At 42.1% G+C, this 20345-nt stretch overlaps 1 protein-coding gene across 6 annotated transcripts in view; it reads left to right on the forward strand.

Annotated features, from left to right (window-relative positions):
• FUT10 (fucosyltransferase 10) overlaps positions 1–20345 on the forward strand; it is a 293328-nt gene that overhangs the window by 130845 nt on the left and 142138 nt on the right. For 5 of the 6 annotated variants that reach the window (XR_003794123.1, XR_003794124.1, XR_003794122.1 and 2 more), the window contains one exon: positions 607–752. The exons of the other annotated variant lie outside the window; for it this stretch is intronic. The gene's annotated coding sequence lies outside the window, so the exon portion shown is untranslated. The remainder of the gene's footprint in view (positions 1–606; positions 753–20345) is intronic. 6 annotated transcript variants of the gene reach the window in all.

The raw sequence follows: 20345 nt of genomic DNA on the forward strand, positions 1-20345 counted from the left end.
AGATTTGCCAGAGAAGAAGGAGGGAGGGGAAAAAAATAATAATGACCAGCATTTATTGAGCCCCCGCTGTGTACCATCACTTTTCTGTGTGGTTTGCCATATTAATTCATTTTATCCTCATCACAACTTTATGAATAGATACTGTTATCATCTCCATCTTACAGATGAGGTTAGATAACAAATTTGGTATCACGTGTGTCGAATTTGAGGTGCTCATTTGATCGTCAGATAGATGTACAGTAGGGTTTTGGAAATTTCAGTCTTGAATTTAGGAGGTGTGTTTTGGCTGGACGCTTGAGAGTATTCTATAGATAGTAATAGTTGCATCCTGAAAGTGTCTGGGGGGAGCATGTCCTATTATAAGACTGAGAGAGACCCTGGGAAACTGGGAACTCCACCATTGAAAGAACAGGGAAGAGAGGAGTGTGGCAGGGACGGCCAGCTCTCACCATAATCCACATCCTCTCCTTCCTGGGCACATTACCCAGCCTCCCTTGCAGCTTGGTGTGGCGGATTTCTAGCCAGAAGAATGTGTGAGCAGAAGTGATGTGGCCATACTCCATGCAACCTTTCATGTGGGCTTTTCCATGTTCCTTTCCCTTCCAGCTGACTGGGATGGAGACCTCCAGGGAGGCCATCATGTGTAGTTGATGAATCCTCCATCAGCCTGGGTCTCTGAGTGATGCGTAAAACAAAGCATTCCACACTCTCACCACCAACCACGATGACTTGAAACTGCGCTGGGCTGTTAGGTGAGCAAAAAATACATTGTCTATTGTTCTTGAATCATTATGTATTTCTGAGTCTACTTTACGGTAGTTACCTACCCTGACCAAAGGAGAGAGGCCTGCAAAAGGCATTAAGAAAATTAAAGAGGAAAGAGAATTTATCTCTGTAGTTGCATCTTATGCAGAATTCATATTTCCTTCACAAGGGAGAATTTGCTTAGGTTTGATGTGTGAAATCAGTCAGTCAAGTGACTTCCCTTATTATAAAATTTCTCACAAAACAGGTGAAGACCTAAATCCAGGGGTGACTTTTTTTAAAAACTGTTTTCTCAAAATCCCTCCCCAAACTTCTGGTTGTGTCTGCTGTCACTGTTGAAGTAGGAGCAAGTCTAGGGTGAAACTCACTTCACACGCAGCAGGAACAAGCTTATTGCTTCCTTTCAACCACTTGACTTGTACATGCTCTGCTCTGTACAATCTGTCAGGGTCCCCTTTCTTTGCAAGCACAGCACAAAGTTAAGGTCAATCAGCACACAACTGTAGGAACATTGCTGTGTTGAAAGAAGACTTCCTTACCCTTTGTAAGTGCTACCTGATACTGACTGAGGCATCGTGAGGAGAAAAAAGCTTAATGCATCCTGCATATTTTGCAGTGCAATGTATTGTGATTACCGTGGAGGATGTATTAGAACTTTGGTTGAAAATGAAGCACCTTTCCAACAGCATTTTGCACAGGAATGTTGTAATGAGTTTTGCAGACACAAAACATACTGTCCAAATCATCAGGACACATTTCAGACATTTTCTAGGACCAGCTGCTAAGTCATGATTCAGACACAGGCTTTCCTCTGCAAATTCCAGCTCAAGCCACCTGCAACTTTGAACCGTGTGTGTGTGTGTGCACGCGTGCACATGTGCACACGAGGACATGTGTATGTGGCGTGTGTGCACAAGAGACCTACAGAGGCTGGACAGAGACCTCACCCACTTGTAAAATTGGCCTCCTACGTATTAAGATAAACTTGGGTGGCAAAACGCTTAACTGTTATTTAAAGAGAACAAAGTCCCACATAACAGGAAAGCCTACCTTGGAAATAAGATCTAATTCACACTGAGTGCCAAAGGAAGAAAGAAGGAATTGAATGTGCCTTCCCTCCTCAGTCATATCCGAGAGACAGCCAGTCTCGTAAATTTCACATCAACTTAGTTTGGCCTCTAAACCAAATCTGCCGTAATGCTATTTGTAGATATAGATTGCTGTCTTTTTCATTACTGTTATCAAATGATGCATTTGCGGCTCAGCTCCGAGCTCCTTGACCCATTAAGTGGATTAGATTGCCTGTTGCCTTTGTCCTTTTGGCTTTTGTTTTATTCTCAAATATTCTACCCTTCTATTTTACGTATATAAGATACATGCATGATTATGTACGGCGTGCACATACACACGCCTGCAACTCCAATTAGCCCAGCAACCCCAGCCCTTCTGTTTTGTAAGAGGACTGTGTTCAAATCTCTTAGCAGAGTCATCAATCCTTCTCTGTAGCACAGCCGCAGCTGAAACCCTCTGAGGAATGGCATGTCACAAGCCCACCTCAGGGCTCCTTGTCGAGCTACGCTCAGCAAATTGGAGATCATGCTCCCTGTTAAGCTCCTGGCTGGTGCATCATGGCAGACTCATTTTCTAGAGCAGCTTACGCCCCGACCCTGCATCTTTCTTGTGCATGATAATCACCACTCCAGCCCACAGGAGCTGCAGCAGAAAAAAATACTAGTTCAGGACAGGTTTTGATGGTGCTATTAATGTGAAAACAGATGTTCTTGTATGGCTGAAGAAAAGTTAAGGGGAAACAAGCGAAGAGAGACACAAAGACCAAGGATTCAATCCTGACTCTTGAAGCCGAAGGATAACTCCAGTAGGCTTCCATGATTGGCTAGGCATTTGCTGAGGGTCCACCATGCACGCTGTACCATGTTAGGTAGTGGGGAGGCAATGGTGAACGTGACCAGTGTTCTCAGCAGCAGCTAGGCAAGGGGGTGTAGAGTCGAACAAGTAACCTTTGTAAAGAGTGCTAGCAACTGCTATGATGTGTGCACTTAGCATGTGAACGTTCAGAAGGGGCCTCTAACATATTCTTGGGGAATCAAGGAAGACTGCCTGGAGGAAGTGCCATTTGGGCTGAGGTGTGGCAGAGTGGTAGAAGAGCTATTTCCCTAGGAGAGCTCTGAGTTTTTGGTAGATAATAAGGAATACTCAGTAGCTTGTCTCCAATGTGGCCACCATTAACTTTTTCCCTTGTGCACAGGTATGCCATTCCCCCATTGAGAAGTGGAGTCTATTTCCTTCTCCCTGACTTTGGGCTGGTATTAGTGACTTGGTTTGACAATATAATGCAGCAGAAGTGATGTTCTGGGTCAATATCTTTGGGGAAACCCAGTGACCAAGTAAGAAGTCCAGCTATCCTGAGACCACCCTGCTATGAGAAGCCAAAGTCATGTGAAGATGTCTTAGAGGTTGAGTGAGATGCCAATGTAGGCAATACAGAAGAGTGATATGGGCATAACATGACAGCTGTGAGACCGTTTCTCCAAGAACTGTGACCCCCAATCCTGTTTAAGTATGCTTTTATTTAAAGCTTCCCAACAGAACTTTGTTAAATCATGGCTGAGACTCCAGTGTTTCGCCACCAGGCCTTTCTGTCTTACATGCCCATATTTCATAGTTTCACCTGCTCTCGGAGTGACATCAGAGGAGGGTGTGAGAATACAGTCCCCCCTCACCTTCAGACCTCCTCTCTCTGACCACCATTGTTCTCTCAACTTCTCATTCCGAGTTCCCTGGGAGTAGTCGCCCAAAGAACTACTGTGCAAGTGCTGCAGATTTGCTCTGATGTTTAATCACCCGTGGAAACCATTTGTTTAAGCAATTAAGAATTTGGGTATAGGGCATTTCTAGGGATTAATGACCAGGTGGTAAAACCTGACTGCTTACAGCCTTGACAAAGACGGTTTTTATCAGCAGGAAATGACCTGCTTCAAGGTGACTGATGGTATTTACTTGGAAAATTAGATGAACAAGGGCACAGGTTCATTTTGAGGGATTCGAGGATGACAGTATAGTGAAAGCATTTCTTGGGCAGGACTAGCTTCCGGGTTAGCTCGTTGAAGCATCTTGCCCTTGGTTTTACACACAGAGGAGCGCTCTGTAAACATTCTTTTAAGTGTATCATAAAGGGCTAAAGTCAAGAAATGAGCAAAATATCTGTATCACTGTTGTTGAGATATTTAAAGTTCAGCAGGAATATGAAATTGTGTGATGCAGTGGAAGGTATAGTAGATCAAAAGTTGAGACCAGGGCACTAGACCAGATGTGTCATTTCTTACCTTTGTGACCATGGACAAGCCACTTCACGTCTAAGTTTATTCATGTGTAAAATAAGACATGTGGAAGAAGGGATCCCAAAGGCAATCCCAGCTCTGTCATTTTGCAAGTATAGCCTCAGACTATTATCATCAGGTCATCTAGAGAAAATCTGATGCAGTCAGAAATATGATGTTGTACCGGTGTAATGCTATTCTTTTTCTGAGGCAGTCAAAGAATTCTGCACACACCAGTCACATGGGCTACTTGGCAACCTGTTTTCATGACCGAGTGAGTTGCCTGGGAGATACCATGATTCCCACTCTTGCCAACCCTGTCTCAGTGCCTGATGTGCCCACCCGCTCGCTGCTCTTCCTGGTCTTGTCCATAGAAAGCCCTTACTACAAACAAATCAGAAAGGATAACCAATAAGCTCACAGTTATTGGGGAGGTTTTATTTCATGGATGCCAGATTTGGAAGAAGGTTCTGAATAATGGATGGGCTATCGGCAAAGAAGCCTTCGGGAAGTTCACAGGGGCTGGAAGGGAAAGATAGGGCACTGAGGCCTTTGTGCCTAGTTACAGGGATACCTGGATGGCCAGGACAAAAGAAAGGGCCCTTGTTAGAAAAGGCAAGTCAGGAGTTAGGGTCTCTTTGTGGGATTAATTTCTCTTCCTCAAAGAACAAGCTTCTGCAACCAAGGGTGCGCGTTTTGTGCATTTGAAGCTGTAAATTCCACAGGCATTGTATGGGGCACTGTGACCACTTGAGTCACCGGGATCCACCCCCTCACCTCTGTGCAGGAGGTGTTATTATCACCCTGTGGCAGATGAGAAAGTTGAGGCTTACCTAGGATAAATAATGTTCCCAAGGCCATGCAATTGAGGTCAGATACTATTTTTTTGTCTGTCTGATTCCAGGACCTGTTATATCATGCTGTTTCTCCCCTCCCAGGTAAAACACAGAGCAGATAATCTGCTTCCAAATAATTGGGAGTAAACTATGAATTTATGTATTTAATTTTAACTCCAAATGGACGCTAACCCTTACACTGTGTGCCCCAGCGCTTTCCACCTGTGACCTCATTTAACGCTTACAATGTGCTTTGGACACAGCTACTATTATTAAGTCCATTTTTCAGATGGGAAAGAGTCACAGAACAGTTGAGTGGCTTATCCAAGATTCTACAGCCAGTAATTGGATTTCAACCCTCATGACATCGATAATCAACTGTATCTTAGTGCCTCTTTTGATGATTTTTCTCTGTTGATTTTGGAACGTAAAGAATGAAAAAGAACACCAGTAAAACCAATAAAAGATTGGATGTGAAAAAGGTTTCGCCTCCACACCACATGGCTTAATCTTCACAAGGGGGAGCATGGCAGTGAGAAGGGAACATGGATTTTCTTTGTGGTCCCACCCTCAGCTGGAGAGGCTGCAGGGCAGGCACACAGCCCATTCTCGCGCGGAAGCAGTGGGATTCAGCTCTGGCAAGGGAGGCAAAGGGCAGAAACATAAGCTGCCATCAGTCGATTTCTTTTTAAACATTGGGGGGGGGAATAGGCAGATGATAACTCAACACTGTAAAGCTTTGCAGTTTGTGATGGTGTCAATCACATCTCCAGGATAAGACAGGCAGAGTTAGATGCACAGAAGACGATACCTAGAGGTCATCACATGCTGTGTGTTCTGACTGCCACAGCTACTGCCCTAACTAGCTTTTAATTTTCCCCAAAGCCAATAAATCGAGAGGGAGGCGACTCCACAGAGTGGAGTGGGGCTGAAGAGTTAGAAGACATAACAATTTCTAAGCACAGTCTTACTGATTCTAGGTTCTGTATGAATCAACTGTGCAATATGGTTATTTATGTATTTATTTATTTACTTTTAACATCTTTATTGGAGTACGATTGCTTTACAATGGTGTGTTGGTTTCTGCTTTATAACAAAGTGAATCAGTTATACATATACATATGTTCCCATATCTCTTCCCTCTTGCATCTCCCTCCCCAAGAAGTGGGCACAGTTGTGTTTGCACCATCAGATATAAAGTACACAGAATAAAGAGTGTCAGAGGTGATGGTCCCGTTTTATTCTGGGTTGGTCAGAGCCCACCCAGAATAGGGTATCAGTTCTAGGCACCGTATTCAGAGAGAGTACGGCTGGGGCAGAGCCACCAGAATACTTGCAACTATTAGCCCCCAAAAGAAGGGAGGAGTATGACTGGGGAGGGGCTAAGCTTGGAAAAGAAGCTTTCCCAAAGAGGTGACAGAAAAGGTATGGATCTTGGGCACCGGGGGGATGACACTTTCCTAGAAAATCAGAAGGAAAAACCTACTGCCATTCAGAGCAACACACAAAGTTTGTACAATCAAGTACTCTTGGTAGTTACATTTTGCTCTTATAACCAGAAGTTGGTTTTCCCTGACTACGCTTTTAAAATTGCACTCCCACCTGACCCCTTTCTCCATCCCATCTCCCTAATTAAATCTCCTCGGTAGTCTATATCAAACGCCGGGCATGCTTTATTCCTTTATTTATTTATGATCTTCACCTATTAGAAATTACACTCACAAGGGTGTTCACTGTGCCTTTTCCTCCCACTGTATTCCCAGAGCCTAGAATGGTACCTGACACAGAGTAGGTTCTGAGTAGATATTAATTAACAGCAGATGTTAATGGATGAATGAATGAATGAATGAAGAGACACCAGCAGCAGAAATAGTGGGATATGGAGGAGGGTGGTACACGTGTTTCACTGCCTGGATGCTAGAAGCACAGATGACTCTGACCATGGAAGAGTGTGAATGTCTCATCAGGTGGAGGTTGTATCAGATGATCGTCTCTAGACCAGTAATTTTATGAAACTTCAGGGAGATGAAGAGAAAGGATAGAAATCGCTTTCTGAGGATTTGATATAAGGTATGGCTCTGAGCTGTTGCTGCAGACTGAACAAAATGAAGTCTAAGATGAAACATAAAGGTTTTCCGTTGCAGAGGAGCTAACAATCAGGGTGGAAAAGGAGCTGTCACGAGCTTTCTTAGTTTGGGTGGTCTTTGGCGCCAGGAGATTTTTTTTTTTTTTTTCTGTATGCGGGCCTCTCACCGTTGTGGCCTCTCCCGTTGCGGAGCACAGGCTCTGGAGGTGCAGGCTCAGCGGCCATGGCTCACGGGCCCAGCCGCTCCGCGGCATGTGGGATCTTCCCAGACCGGGGCACGAACCCGTGTCCCCTGCATCGGCAGGCAGACTCTCAACCGCTGTGCCACCAGGGAAGCCCGACCCCCTTCTCTTATAGTAAACCTTTTCAGTTACCTTCAAACTCAGTAAAGTCTCAACAGCCTTGATTATTGTAACAAAGAAAGAAATGACGGGGGTTGGGGGGAGGCTGCTTTTATTTATGTATTTGTTTTTTCTTTTTCAAATCTTTATTCTTTGTGTTTCCTCCAGTGTTTTCTTGCTTTTTATTCTTGCCTCAGATTTTCTTGTTGTTCTTCCAGATTTCATCCTATGTCTTCTTTTACCAAAATGCTTTCTTAACACATTTGGCTATTCCATTAGCTTGCTAGGACTGCAGTAACAAAGTACCGTAAACTGGGTGGCTTAAATAACAAAAATTTATTGTTCCACCGTTCTGGAGGCTAGAAGCTTAAGATCAAGATGTTGCAGGGTTGATTTCCTCATGGAACAGGAGAATCTGTCCCATGACTCTCTCCCTGCTCCTGCAAGCTTTGCTGGAAATCTTTGCTGTTCTTTGGCCTGTTATACGTCACCCTCATCTCTGCCCTCATCTTCACGTGGTGCTCTCCCTGGGCGCACGTCTGTCCAAATTTCCTCTTTTTATAAGGACATCAATTACATTGGATTTGGGTTCAGCCTAATGACCTCATCTTTACTTGGTCACCTGCAGAGACCCTATTTCCAAATACAGTCACATTCACAGGTTCTGGGGGTTAGAGATCAACCTCTTTTCGCGGCAGTGGGGGGGGGGACACAATTCAACCCATAACAGGTATCTTGTGATTGGCCACATGACCAGTCTTCTACAGGGACCCAAACAATGCTGCATACTGTGATTTTTTTTCTCTACATGTTAGCAATACATCAGGGATCTATTAGGGGCCATCAAACTCTAGAATTCTATGGCTCTATTTGTCAGAAATAGAACTCAGTTCAAGTTATGAACCCAGTCAACAGATCCACATGAAAGCAGTGTTTCTCAAGTGGTCACAGAATTATAGTTTTGGAATAAAACCCTCCCATCCCTTCCTATTTTTAATCCACTCAGGCATAGAAAAGGCATTAAAGGTAAAAAGATAAATCATATGCAGAGTAGGGATTGGTAATTAAGCAGGAGAATTGGGTCTTGAAGACTTCCCTTAATAGTAGAATTGCTTGAAACCATGGTGACTTAAAGAAGGAAGCATTGCCTTGGATGACCACGTACTTCAGTTTTCCTCTGCCAAGTAGCTGGTTGGCTTTATTTGTAACCAGGACTTGGCTGAAAAATTTTTTTGTATCCATAATCATCTAAAGGATAATACAGTAAATCCCCTCCGTACGAATGAGTTCTGTTTCGAGAGCATGTTCGTTAAGTCCAACAAAGTTAGCCTAGGTACCCAACTAACACAGTCGGCTATATGTACTGTAATAGGTTTATAATACTTTTCACACAAATAATACAGAAAAAACAAACAAACAGAAAAAATAAAGAAAACATCTTTAATCTTACAGTACCTTGAAAACTACAGTAGTACAGTACAACAGCTGGTATACAGGGCCTGGCATCAAGTGGACAGGCAGGAAGAGTTACTGACTGGAGGAGGGAGCGCAGGTGGGAGATGGTAGAGCTGAAGGATCGTCAGCAATAGGAGATGGACGGCAAGCTGCAATTTCACTCATGGCTGATGTTGATGGCACAAGTTCTGGTTCCTTGCTGGATTCAAGCCTATCTACCCTCTTGAAAAAACAATCCAGTGATGTCAGGGTAGTAGCTCTTTTTTTCTCATCATAGATGACACGGTAGCCCTGGGTTGCATTCTGAACGGCTGCTGCAACCTTTGTGTACCGTTCTACATTCGTTTGGTTCCTGTGCCTCAAAATCTAACAGTGCCTCCTCAGATAAAGAAAATCCCCTGCTACTTCTTGCATCGTGAATCTCTTCAGTTCTTCAGTTACTTCTTCTTCCTCTTGTCTCTCTTCCTCCTTTCTCTGAGCCTCCAATTCCTGGTGCTTCTTAGCAGTACCAGCTACATCACTGCCGCTTTTACGCTTGCTTCTGGACATCCTGGGCTTGAAATAAAGATACTGTCCTACTGTACTCTATACAGTCCTGTACAGTAAAGTACACAAAAGCACAACCACTTGTAGAGGATGCACGCGTGTGACAGTGTACGCCAGACACGTGAGCTAACTTGCGTGATTGGACATGCGAACGCACATTCGCATCTTTGAAAGTTCGCAATTTGAAGGTTCATGTGTAGGGGACTTACTATCTAATTTCAAACTGTGATCAGAGTTCATGAGACATATTTTTATTTATTTCTCCTGGGTACTGACTAAGAGCCTGGGCGCAATAGAGGATGATACTTAGAATCAGAAATTGAAATGTTGGAGGAGACGGGACTAAAGAATTCATCAGTCACCTCACTTCACCGAGGAGGATTCTGAAATCTAGGTCTGCAGGTGTTGAATGGGCAGCAGAAGAGTAGAACTGATTTCAGGTCTCCTGACTTCCAGTCCAGTCATCCTTCCAGAAGGAAGTTCTGCTAGAGTTTCTCTTGCCTCTTCAACCAGCCCTCATCTCTAAGATCTCAGGTGACATTCTGACAAAAAGATCATATGCTCTAGAATGTTAGGGCTCGATGGAGTCTTGTAGATCACCTAGTGACTAGACTAGACTCTAGTCCAAACACCTCACTCTACAGAGAGGAGAACTGGGATCCAGAGAGAAACAAAGTTCCTACCATCAGCCAGAGACAGAGCTGGGGCTGGAACCCAGGTCTCCTGGTGGAACTTAGCCCTCTCTTTCCTGACTTCTTTTGCATTGAGTAATCCTTACGATTCCATTTGTCTCCTTTGTTGGCTTATTAGCTATAACTTTGTTTTGTTTTGTTATTTGTTTAGTCATTTATTTAAGGTTTATAGTTTGCGTCTTTATCTTTTCACAGTCTATGTTCAAGCGATATACCACGACTTCACATATGGCATAAGAACCTTTCTTTTCTCTCTTCCTAGCTTTTATGCTATTGTTGCCATGCATTTTACTTACACAGATGCTATGAACCCCGAAATACATTGCTATTGTTTTCGTTTGAATCGTCAAGTATATTTTAAAGAGATTAATTAAGAAGAGAAAAGACTTACATATTTACTCAAGTGCTTACCATTTCCTGTGCTCTTCCTCACTTGCTGTAGATCCTTGTTTCCATCTGGTATCATTTCCCTTTGGTGATACACTTTTTCAGCTTTTATAAGTCAGAAAAAGTCTTTCTTTCACCTTCATTTTGTGAAAGATATTTCTGCTAGATTTAAATTGTAGATTGACAAACTCTAGCTGTCTTGGTCACTCTAGTCACTCAGATTTGTCTCTTCAACTCAGGGAATCGACTGGGCTTCTCCTGGGTCCCCCTCCTCAAGCTGCAGCCTGGAAGCGCTCTCAAGGCAGTCAGCTGGGACAACCTTAGGGCTCATCTCTTAATGTTTCTCACTTCTTTTATTTATTTATTTGGCCACGCCACACAACATGCAGGATCTTGGTTCCCCGACCAGGGATTGAACCCATTGCTGCGATTATCACTGCCTTAGAGCCATTGTTCTGTCATTTTCTCTGTTGGGAATGAATTTTAATATCTATCTTCTCCTTGAAGTTGCATCTTAAATATTACTGATTAAAGCAGGCCTTCTCTGATCCTTACTCATTGTTCTTTATGATCGCTGGCTGCTTGTTTCCTTTTGTTGGATGTTCTCATTTTATAATTATGGATTTATGCATTTGTTTACCTACTTATGAGCTCACCTGCCCCCGTTCCCCACACCCACCCCAGAGTGAGCTCCACAAAGTGTAGGCACCATGTCTATTTCATTCACATCTATTTCATCTCTGTACACCCAACACCCAGTACAGTGTCTGGTACATATTAAATTCTCAACCCAGAAGAGCTGGATGTATGAGACCGTTCCCTGGCTTATATAGTCCTTCTCTGAACTAGCTTACTTTATCATTTCCTTTAACTTTCAGCGTGAACCCGTCTGAAAGTGTGGAGCATATGCTAAAGAGGTGGCATCTGGATATCCTACTTGCCCAGGAGGAGTACCACTGTTGGAATACCTCCTGCCAGATGGTTCAGCAGGCCATAGTCTGACTCTGGTGTGATGTTTCACTGGATGTGGGGAAAATTTCCAGTAGCAGGACTCAATCCCCAAAACAGGGCACCTCGAAGACCAAACAGACATTGTTCAGAGAGAATTGTGTCTTTAAGGATAACAAGGAATCTGCTTAAAGGAGAAACCACTGAATCATAGAATAAGGCATCACATGGATATTCTAACAGGGAGGTAATGAAGAGATATTACCACCCTCGTATTCAGTCGCTAAATATTTGCCTCTTAGGGCCATAACAAAAACAACAATTATAATAACTCAGTTTTTCAAGAGCATTACATTTGCAAATGATGGGACCAACAAGGGATTAATTTCCAAAGTATACAAATTTTGATATTGAGCTTATATAGCTCAATATCAAAAAAAACAAAGGCTAGGGGCAACCTAGAAGCCACTTGGAAATTCATCTCACAATGTGGGCACAAAAATCATAATTTCACCTATTTTGAGGCCAGAATTCATCCTAGAGACCAGCGTCTGGCTTTCTTGGGGTCCTGTGGCCATAGCCATATAGGAAAGAAGGATTACAGAGGCTGGAAGCCAGACCATGCTAAATACATCAGAATTCAGTGATGAAATTATGCATGTTAAATATTTTTAAAGTTTTTATTGGTTAAAAATTATGTATAGAAACAATATTGAGGATACATCAATAATGTATCAAGGTTAACTTGGGTGGATGTGGCAGGGAAGACTGGAGTCTAAGAAGGGAAAACATCTTTATTCAGGATGCTAAAAATAACAGCTTTGTACGCCATGTTGAACATTACTGTCGAACACAGCCAAGTTATTATATATCCTCAATCTAGCTTACACCTGCCATACAAGTATAGTGGTACTAAAAAGAATTTTTAAGTTAAGCCTCTGCTCAGTGCACTCTCTCTAAAAAATACGTTGCTACTTTTAAAATAGCTATAAATGGAGTAAGTTCAAAAGGTAAATGTCCCAACAAAATAAAGAGCATTTCTTATCACTTTGGCATAATTTTTTTATTATGGTATTTTCTCTTTTCCTACCTCCTCTCTTCAGGCAAATAATCAGCTTTCTCTTTGTGGCCTACGGGGAAGGTTATGACAGGCAGAAAGCATGAAAGGCTTGAGAGGTTGTGTTCTGTGTTCCCAAAGCCCCAGCCCTTGGGGGAATTTAAGGATTCACTTATAAACCAGTCTCCAAAATCCACTCCCATCCAAGATAAGAAAACAATTCCTCCAAGGCTAAGGAGGGTGTAAGAGCGATGGGGAGGATAAGAGCGAAGAAATCAGTATGATCCTAGGAGAGAAACCTGCACATCCTCTCCAGCAAAGGCCTGGAGAGATGAACAGATCACAGAAAGATAGAGCATGGCTACATGGTACTGCGTCTAGGGGGTAATGGGGCTAAAGAGACTCACAAAGGCTCCTAGATGTCCAACACAGCCCAGAAGCAGTAACGAGCTGCCAGAGCTGAAGGGTCACAGAGACAAAGGCTGTCTCAGCAGCACCTGCATGGACCAGTGGTTGAGGACCCGATAGGTTCACATCAGTCCATGTCTCCGCATTATAGGAGGTGTCCTGATCCTAGATAAAATCCTAGAGCAGGGGGAAGCCTCCAAATTCACTAAGATTACACTTGTACCATCCCAGACTTCTGCCTTGAGCCAAGATGGGGTAACAGGAACAAAATGTATCCTCCTACCAGAAACAACAACAACCACCACCCAGACAATATATATAAAACAATGGTTTTTAAGGCATTGGACATCAGGTAGTGAAGGACAGTGACCCCTAAGAAATGAGAAATGGGGAATTCCATTGCCTCCAGCGGTTAGGACTTCCATTGCTGACCTAAACAAAAGAGATAGAAATTTAACCGTGGTGTTTCCAACTCTCTGGTCAGGAGGCTATTGCTCTGGTCCAGTGAGTATGTGGGGTGACCTGATGAAACAGTGTCAGTGAAGATGGAGAGAAATGGGAGGCTTTTACATCCCTCCTCTCACCCTCTGGCACCCCACACATCCACTTCGCAATACTTCCAATACTGATGTTTCATCTAGCTCCTGACTTTGGTATCATGGAAATCATTCCTTTAGCTCTCCTTCCGACCTCTCCCTTACCCAGCTGTCGTCTGATTCCATGTCTCATTTCCAGAAAATGATGATGATGAGAAAAGCAAGAGAAAGAGACAGAAAGTACAAATCAATACATGAATTAGAACATGAATCAAATGAAAGGAAAGAAATGTTTTGGAAAAATGGCAGATGGCAGAATGCCAGCATCAATGCGCCCATTCAAAGAGGAAATGGATGATGTCTTAGGAAAAGGATGGATTAACCTGTTCCACTTGGGGAGATTAGGTGTAGGATCTTATAAACTAAAGTCCCCATTAATTTTCTGGTTCTGACACTGATGGTGGACTGAATCTTGGGACTTCTACCTTAGCTTTAAGGCAAATGACATGTATTGTAAGAAGGCATTATAACCTAGAATTTAGGTTCTAGCAAGCCAAAGAGGGGGCACTTCCCCATGGGTTTCTTCTGTTGTATCAACTGGTTACATGTGGTTCCTAAGCACTTAATAATATGCACAGTCTGGATTTGAGATATACTGTCAGTGTAAAATACTCACTGGATTTGATGACTTGATGCAAAAACAAGAACTTAAAATATCTTGTTAATGCTTTTTATATAGATTATATGTTGAAATGATATTTTGGGTATTGGGATAAAAGAAATTATTAAAAGTAACTTCACCAATTCCCATTTACCATTTTTAAGCATGACAACTAAAAATTTTACATGATATATGTAGCTCTCATTATGTTTCTTTTGGATAGCACTGCTCTAGATTATAATAGTAACTGGCACTTACTGAGGACGCAGTGTGTTCCAGACCCTGTTCTAAGCAGGTTACATGCAACTTCTAATTTTAATCTTCACAACAAATTTAGGGGTACATACTAATATAGTTCCCTTTTTACAAATAAAGAAACCAAAGAACGGAGGAATTAAGTAACTTTTCTAAATTCACACGATTGGACTGTGGCTGAGTGGGGATTCGAACTCAGCCAGGCCAGCTCCAGAGCTTACATTCTTTCACCCCATTGCCCTACCTTTTGGTGTTGAGTTGAGAACTGCTTCAGCATCTCATACAGAGTTGACTGGAGTGGGTTTAAGAGATAATAAGAAGAGAGGAATGAGAGACAGAAAGTATAGGTAACTCTTTCAAAGAGATTTGCTACCAAGGGGAGCAAAGGAATTAGGTATAAGTTGGTGGGGTAAGTGGAGTCAACCTTCCTTTTCCTTTTCTTTTCCAAGATGAGAGAAGGACTTGCACGTTAGTATGCTGATGGGAATAACACAGTAGAGACTAAAACTAGATGACATAGAAGAGAAAGGAGAATTCAGGAGTGAAGTTCTGGAGCAGGTGGAGGACATGGGACCTGGTACCCATGTGGAGGGCGTGTCTTTAGATAGGAACATGACAAGTTGATCCACTAACAGGTGGGAAGGCAGGAGATATGCTGTGAGAATCTGTGGAAGGTCACTTCTGAGTGAAGTAGGAAGTAATGTCATCAGCTGGGAGTAAGGATGGTGGCAGAGTTGTGGATTTCAGTAGATAAGAGAAGATTTGGAATAATCTAGGAGCATGGAAAGCAAATGGATTCTAGACACTGATGGGATTTCATAGGCAGCAAAGCCAGAAGCTTTAAGGACAATAAGTGACTGTTTCCTTTTTTAATTTTTTTAATGGAATGAAATTTGCCATCTATTTGTTTGAAATGAGTCAAATGCTGGTCAGGTGGGGCTGTTGGCAAAGGAGAAGGAAGGAGATGGTTTTTCAAAAGCTGAGCCAGAGCTGGGCATCAGTGATTAAAATGGGCTAGTATTGGCTTCCCTGGTGGCACAGTGGTTGAGAGTCCACCTGCCAATGCAGGGGACACAGGTTCATGCCCCGGTCTGGGAAGATCCCACATGCTGCGGAGCGGCTGGGCCCGTGAGCCATGGCCGCTGAGCCTGCGCAATGGGAGAGGCCAAAACAGTGAGAGACCCGCGTACCGCAAAAAAAAAAAAAAAAAAACTCTTCCAACAAACAAAAGCCCAGGACCAGATGGCTTCACGGGCGAATTCTATCAAACATTTAGAGAAGAGCTAACATCTATCCTTCTCAAACTCTTCCAAAATATAGCAAGGGAGGAACACTCCCAAACTCATTCTACGAGTCCCCCATCACCCCGATACCAAAACCAAACAAAGATGTCACAAATAAAGAAAACTACAGGCCAATATCACTGATGAACATAGATGCAAAAATCCTGGACAAAATACTAACAAACAGCATCCAACAGCACATTAAAAGGATCATACACCATGATCAAGTGAGGTTTATCCCAGGAATGCAAGGATTCTTCAATATACACAAATCAATCAATGCAATTCACCATATTAACAAACTGGAGGATAAAAACCATATGATAATCTCAGTAGATGCAGAAAAAGCTTTTGACAAAATTCAACACCAATTTATGATAAAAACTCTTCAGAAGGTAGGCATAGAGAGAACTTACCTCAACATAAAAAAGCCATATATGACAAACCCACAGCCAACATCATTCTCAATGGTGAAAAACTGAAACCATTTCCTCTAAAATCAGGAAAAAGACAAAGATGGCCACGCTCACCACTCTTATTCAACACAGGTTTGGAAGTCCTAGCCACAGCAGTCAGAGAAGAAAAACGAATAAAAGGAATCCAAACCAGAAAAGAAGAAGTAAAGCTGTCACTTTCTGTAGATGACATGATACTATACATAGAGAATCCTAAAGGTGCTACCAGAAAACTACTAGAGCTAATCAACGAATTTGGTAAAGTAGCAGGATACAAAATTCACAGAAATCTCTTGCATTCCTATACGCTAATGATGAAAAATCTGAAAGAGAAATTACGGAAACACTCCCATTTACCACTGCAACAAAAAGAATAAAATACCTAGGGATAAACCTACCTAAGGAGACAAAAGACCTGTATGCAGAAAACTGTAAGACACTGATGAAAGAAATTAAAGATGATACAAACAGATGGAGAGATATACCATGTTCTTGGATTGGAAGAATCAACATTGTGAAAATGACTGTACTACCCAAAGCAATCTGCAGATTCAATGCAATCCCTATTAAACTACCAATAGCATTTTTCACAGAACTAGAACAAAAAATTTCACAATTTGTATGGAAACACGAAAGACCCCGAATAGCCAAAGCAATCTTGAGAAAGAAAAACGGAGCTGGAGGAATCAGGCTCCCTGACTTCAGACTATACTACAAAGCTACAGTAATCAAGACAGTATTGTACTGGCACAAAAACAGAAATCTCGATCAATGGAACAGGATAGAAAGCCCAGAGATAAACCCACGCACATATGGTCACCTTATTTTTTATAAAGGAGGCAAGAATATACAATGGAGAAAAGACAGCCTCTTCAATAAGTGGTGCTGGGAAAAGTGGACAGCTACATGGAAAAGAATGAAATTAGAACACTCCCTAACACCATACACAAAAATAAACTCAGAATGGATTAAAGACCTAAATGTAAGGCCAGACATTATAAAACTCTTAGAGGAAGACATAGGAAGAACACTCTTTGACATAAATCACAACAAGATCGTTTTTGACCCACCTCCTAGAGAAATGGAAATAAAAATAAACAAATGGGACCTAATGAAACTTAAAAGCTTTTGTACAGCAAAGGAAACCATAAATGAGATGAAAAGACAACCCTCAGAATGGGAGAAAATATTTGCAAACGAAGCAACTGACAAAGGATTAAACTCCAAAATATACAAGCAGCTCATGCAGCTCAATATCAAAAAAACAAACAACCCAATCCAAAAATGGGCAGAAGATCTAAATAGACATTTCTCTAAAGAAGATATACAGATTGCCAACAAACACATGAAAGGATGCTCGACATCACTAATCACTAGAGAAATGCAAATCAAAACTACAATGAGGTATCACCTCACTCCAGTCAGAATGGCCATCATCAAAAAATCTACAAACAATAAATGCTGGAGAGGGTGTGGAGAAAAGGGAACCCTCTTGCACTGTTGGTGGGAATGTAAATTGATACAGCTACTATGGAGAACAGTACGGAGGTTGCTTAAAAAGCTAAAAATAGAACTACCATATGACACAGCAATCCCACTACTGGGCATATACCCTGAAAAAACCGTAATTCAAAAAGAGTCATGTACAACAATGTTCATTGCAGCACTATTTACAATAGCCAGGACATGGAAGCAACCTAAGTGTCCATTGACAGATGAATGGATAAAGATGATGTGACACATATATACAATGGAATATTACTTAGCCATAAAGAGAAATGAAATTGAGTTATTTGTCGTGAGGTGGATGGACCTAGAGTCTGTCATACAGAGTGAAGTAAGTCAGAAAGAGAAAAGCAAATACCGTATGCTAACACATATATATGGAATCTAAAAAAAAAAAAAAAGGTTCTGATGAACCTAGGGCCAGGACAGGAATAAAGACGGAAATGTAGAGAATGGACTTGGGGACTCAGGGAGGGGGAAGGGTAAGCTGGGACGAAGTGAGAGAGTAGCATTGACATATATACACTACCAAATGTAAAATAGATAGCTAGTGGGAAGCAGCCGCATAACACAGGGAGATCAGCTTGGTGCTTTGTGTCCACCTAGAGGGGTGGGATAGGGAGGGTGGGAGGGAGATGCAAGAGGGGGGAGATATGGGGATATATGTATAAGTATAGCTGATTCACTTTGTCGTACAGCAGAAACTAACACACCATTGTAAAGCAATTATACTCCAATAAAGATGTTAAAAAATAAATAATAAAAAAATATAATAAAAAATAAGAATGCACATAAAAATAAAAGAAATACATATAAACCACATAAATTCCTCCTCAACCATTAGAGTCAGAATTTTAAAACTTGTCATTGGATAATCCATGGTTGAAAAATCTATGGCAAAACGATTAGGGGACTGAAAATTCACCTGGAGGCAAGTGCATTTTCCAAAGTCCTTATTACTGTATATTCTTTTTATTTTTTTGGCCACACTGTGGGGCTTGCAGGACCTTAGTTTCCCAACCAGGGATTGAACCTCGGCAGTGAAAGCTCGGAGTCCTAACCACTGGACCGCCAGGGAATCCTCATTATTTCTATATATTCAAATATACAGGAAAATAAAGAACTCTAGATAGGGTAATGTCAAAGAGCTTTAAACAATAATAAAATAGCTCTTAAAATAATAGTAATACTGTACAATACATTATAATTTAGCTTTCACACAGAGATGACTTCTGAGAAGGTGCGTAGCTGAGAGAAGAGAAGGGAGGTGGATTTTAGTTGGAAGAGGAATCACTGGCACCCTCCTCCTCCATCTGTTGCCTGTCCACTCTCTGTGGTCCTTTCTGGAAGGTGAACCCGTGCTTGTGGCTTCAGCAGAGGGCGCTGTGTGAAGAGCTTGCGGGTCCTGAGTGAGCCTTCTCCTTTGAAGAAATTGTATTGGGCAGGCCGAGTAGTCTCTTTAAAAAAGCTCTCTGCGCCTCTTTATTAGTTGTCAGTCCTTTAAACTCGATCCTTTTGGCTTTTGCTTTTCCTGTGTTCAAAGTGGAGCCTTTGAGTGCTAAATTTTAACCAATCGATTTCTTTAGGAAGTTTTTTTTCTTTCCGGTATTCTCTGAGAAATGCTGCCCGCCCACTTTGCTAGTCACTGGGAAGGGCTGGCTGAGTGGCAGACGCCTCTCCAACACAAGGGTCTCCACCTGCCCAGGCTCCATATTGTTACTGTAAATTATCGGGTGAGGGGACCAGGGAAGCAATTTAAATTCCCTTTTTCAGAGAAAGTCACTTCCAGCACTTATACGTTAATAATAGTCTTCTTTTCAGCGCTTACTGTGCAGCAAGCCCTCTTCCAAATGCTTTCCTGTATTATCTCTTTTAATGCTCATATCCGCTGAATGAGGCAGCTATTGCTATATTTTCAGTTTTACACGTGAAGAGGAGACTAGCAGAGGGGAAAAGTAACTTGCCCAGGATCATACGCTAAACGGCAAAGCAGGGCTTGTATACAGCCTCCTGATTCCACGCCCTTCACTCTTAACCCCTCTAGCAGGCTGCCTCCTTAGGTATCATTATTACCACCTCTCCTTGTCGTGATCACAAACCCCACACCCAGCTTACTTCCCAGACTTGCCCAGTAGCAACAGCTCTCAAAGCTACCAGATCACCGAGGAGTATTACACAGAGTCATCTGTGTTCATGAGAGGGCACGAAAATACTCTATGGGCTGGGAGAAACACACAGAAGAATGGAGGCAGAGGTGAGAGCCCGTTAGACCAATCCGGTTTCACAAGGTTCTTTCATAAGACAACTTTACATGGACTTAGAGTGACTTTTGTGCAATGACCGTAATTCAGGTGGTGGTATGAAAAGCATACAGAAGTAAATCTGCAAAAATCTAAATTCCTTTAAGAGAACTTGCAGACTATTTTATCTGTTACTGTTAGGGTCTCCCTCATTGGTAATTGTCGATTCTTTTAAGAGAAAGAACACTAGTTAAATGACCTAATCTAGGATCTACCACTTTTTACCGTTGACGTAGGACGCCTTTGACCCCCTCCTAGGTCATAGAGCAATAATCATAATAGCTTTATTATTTCTAGCTTCACGTATCATCTGCCCTGGCTTTATTTCTTCTTTTATCTCCCTTTTTCCTCATTAGGCTTGTCATACGTTACACACCGTACTAAGCCTCTGGAATCCATTCTTCAAGAAGATGAGTGAATAAATCAACTGTTTCATAGCTCTTTTGGAGCATAAAAGAGATAATAAGAAAATGATTTTGAAACAGTAATG

The sequence above is a fragment of the Monodon monoceros genome, unplaced genomic scaffold (genome assembly GCF_005190385.1).
Source record: "Monodon monoceros isolate NGI ecotype Baffin Bay Population unplaced genomic scaffold, NGI_Narwhal_1 Super_Scaffold_17, whole genome shotgun sequence".
Lineage (NCBI taxonomy): Eukaryota > Metazoa > Chordata > Mammalia > Artiodactyla > Monodontidae > Monodon > Monodon monoceros.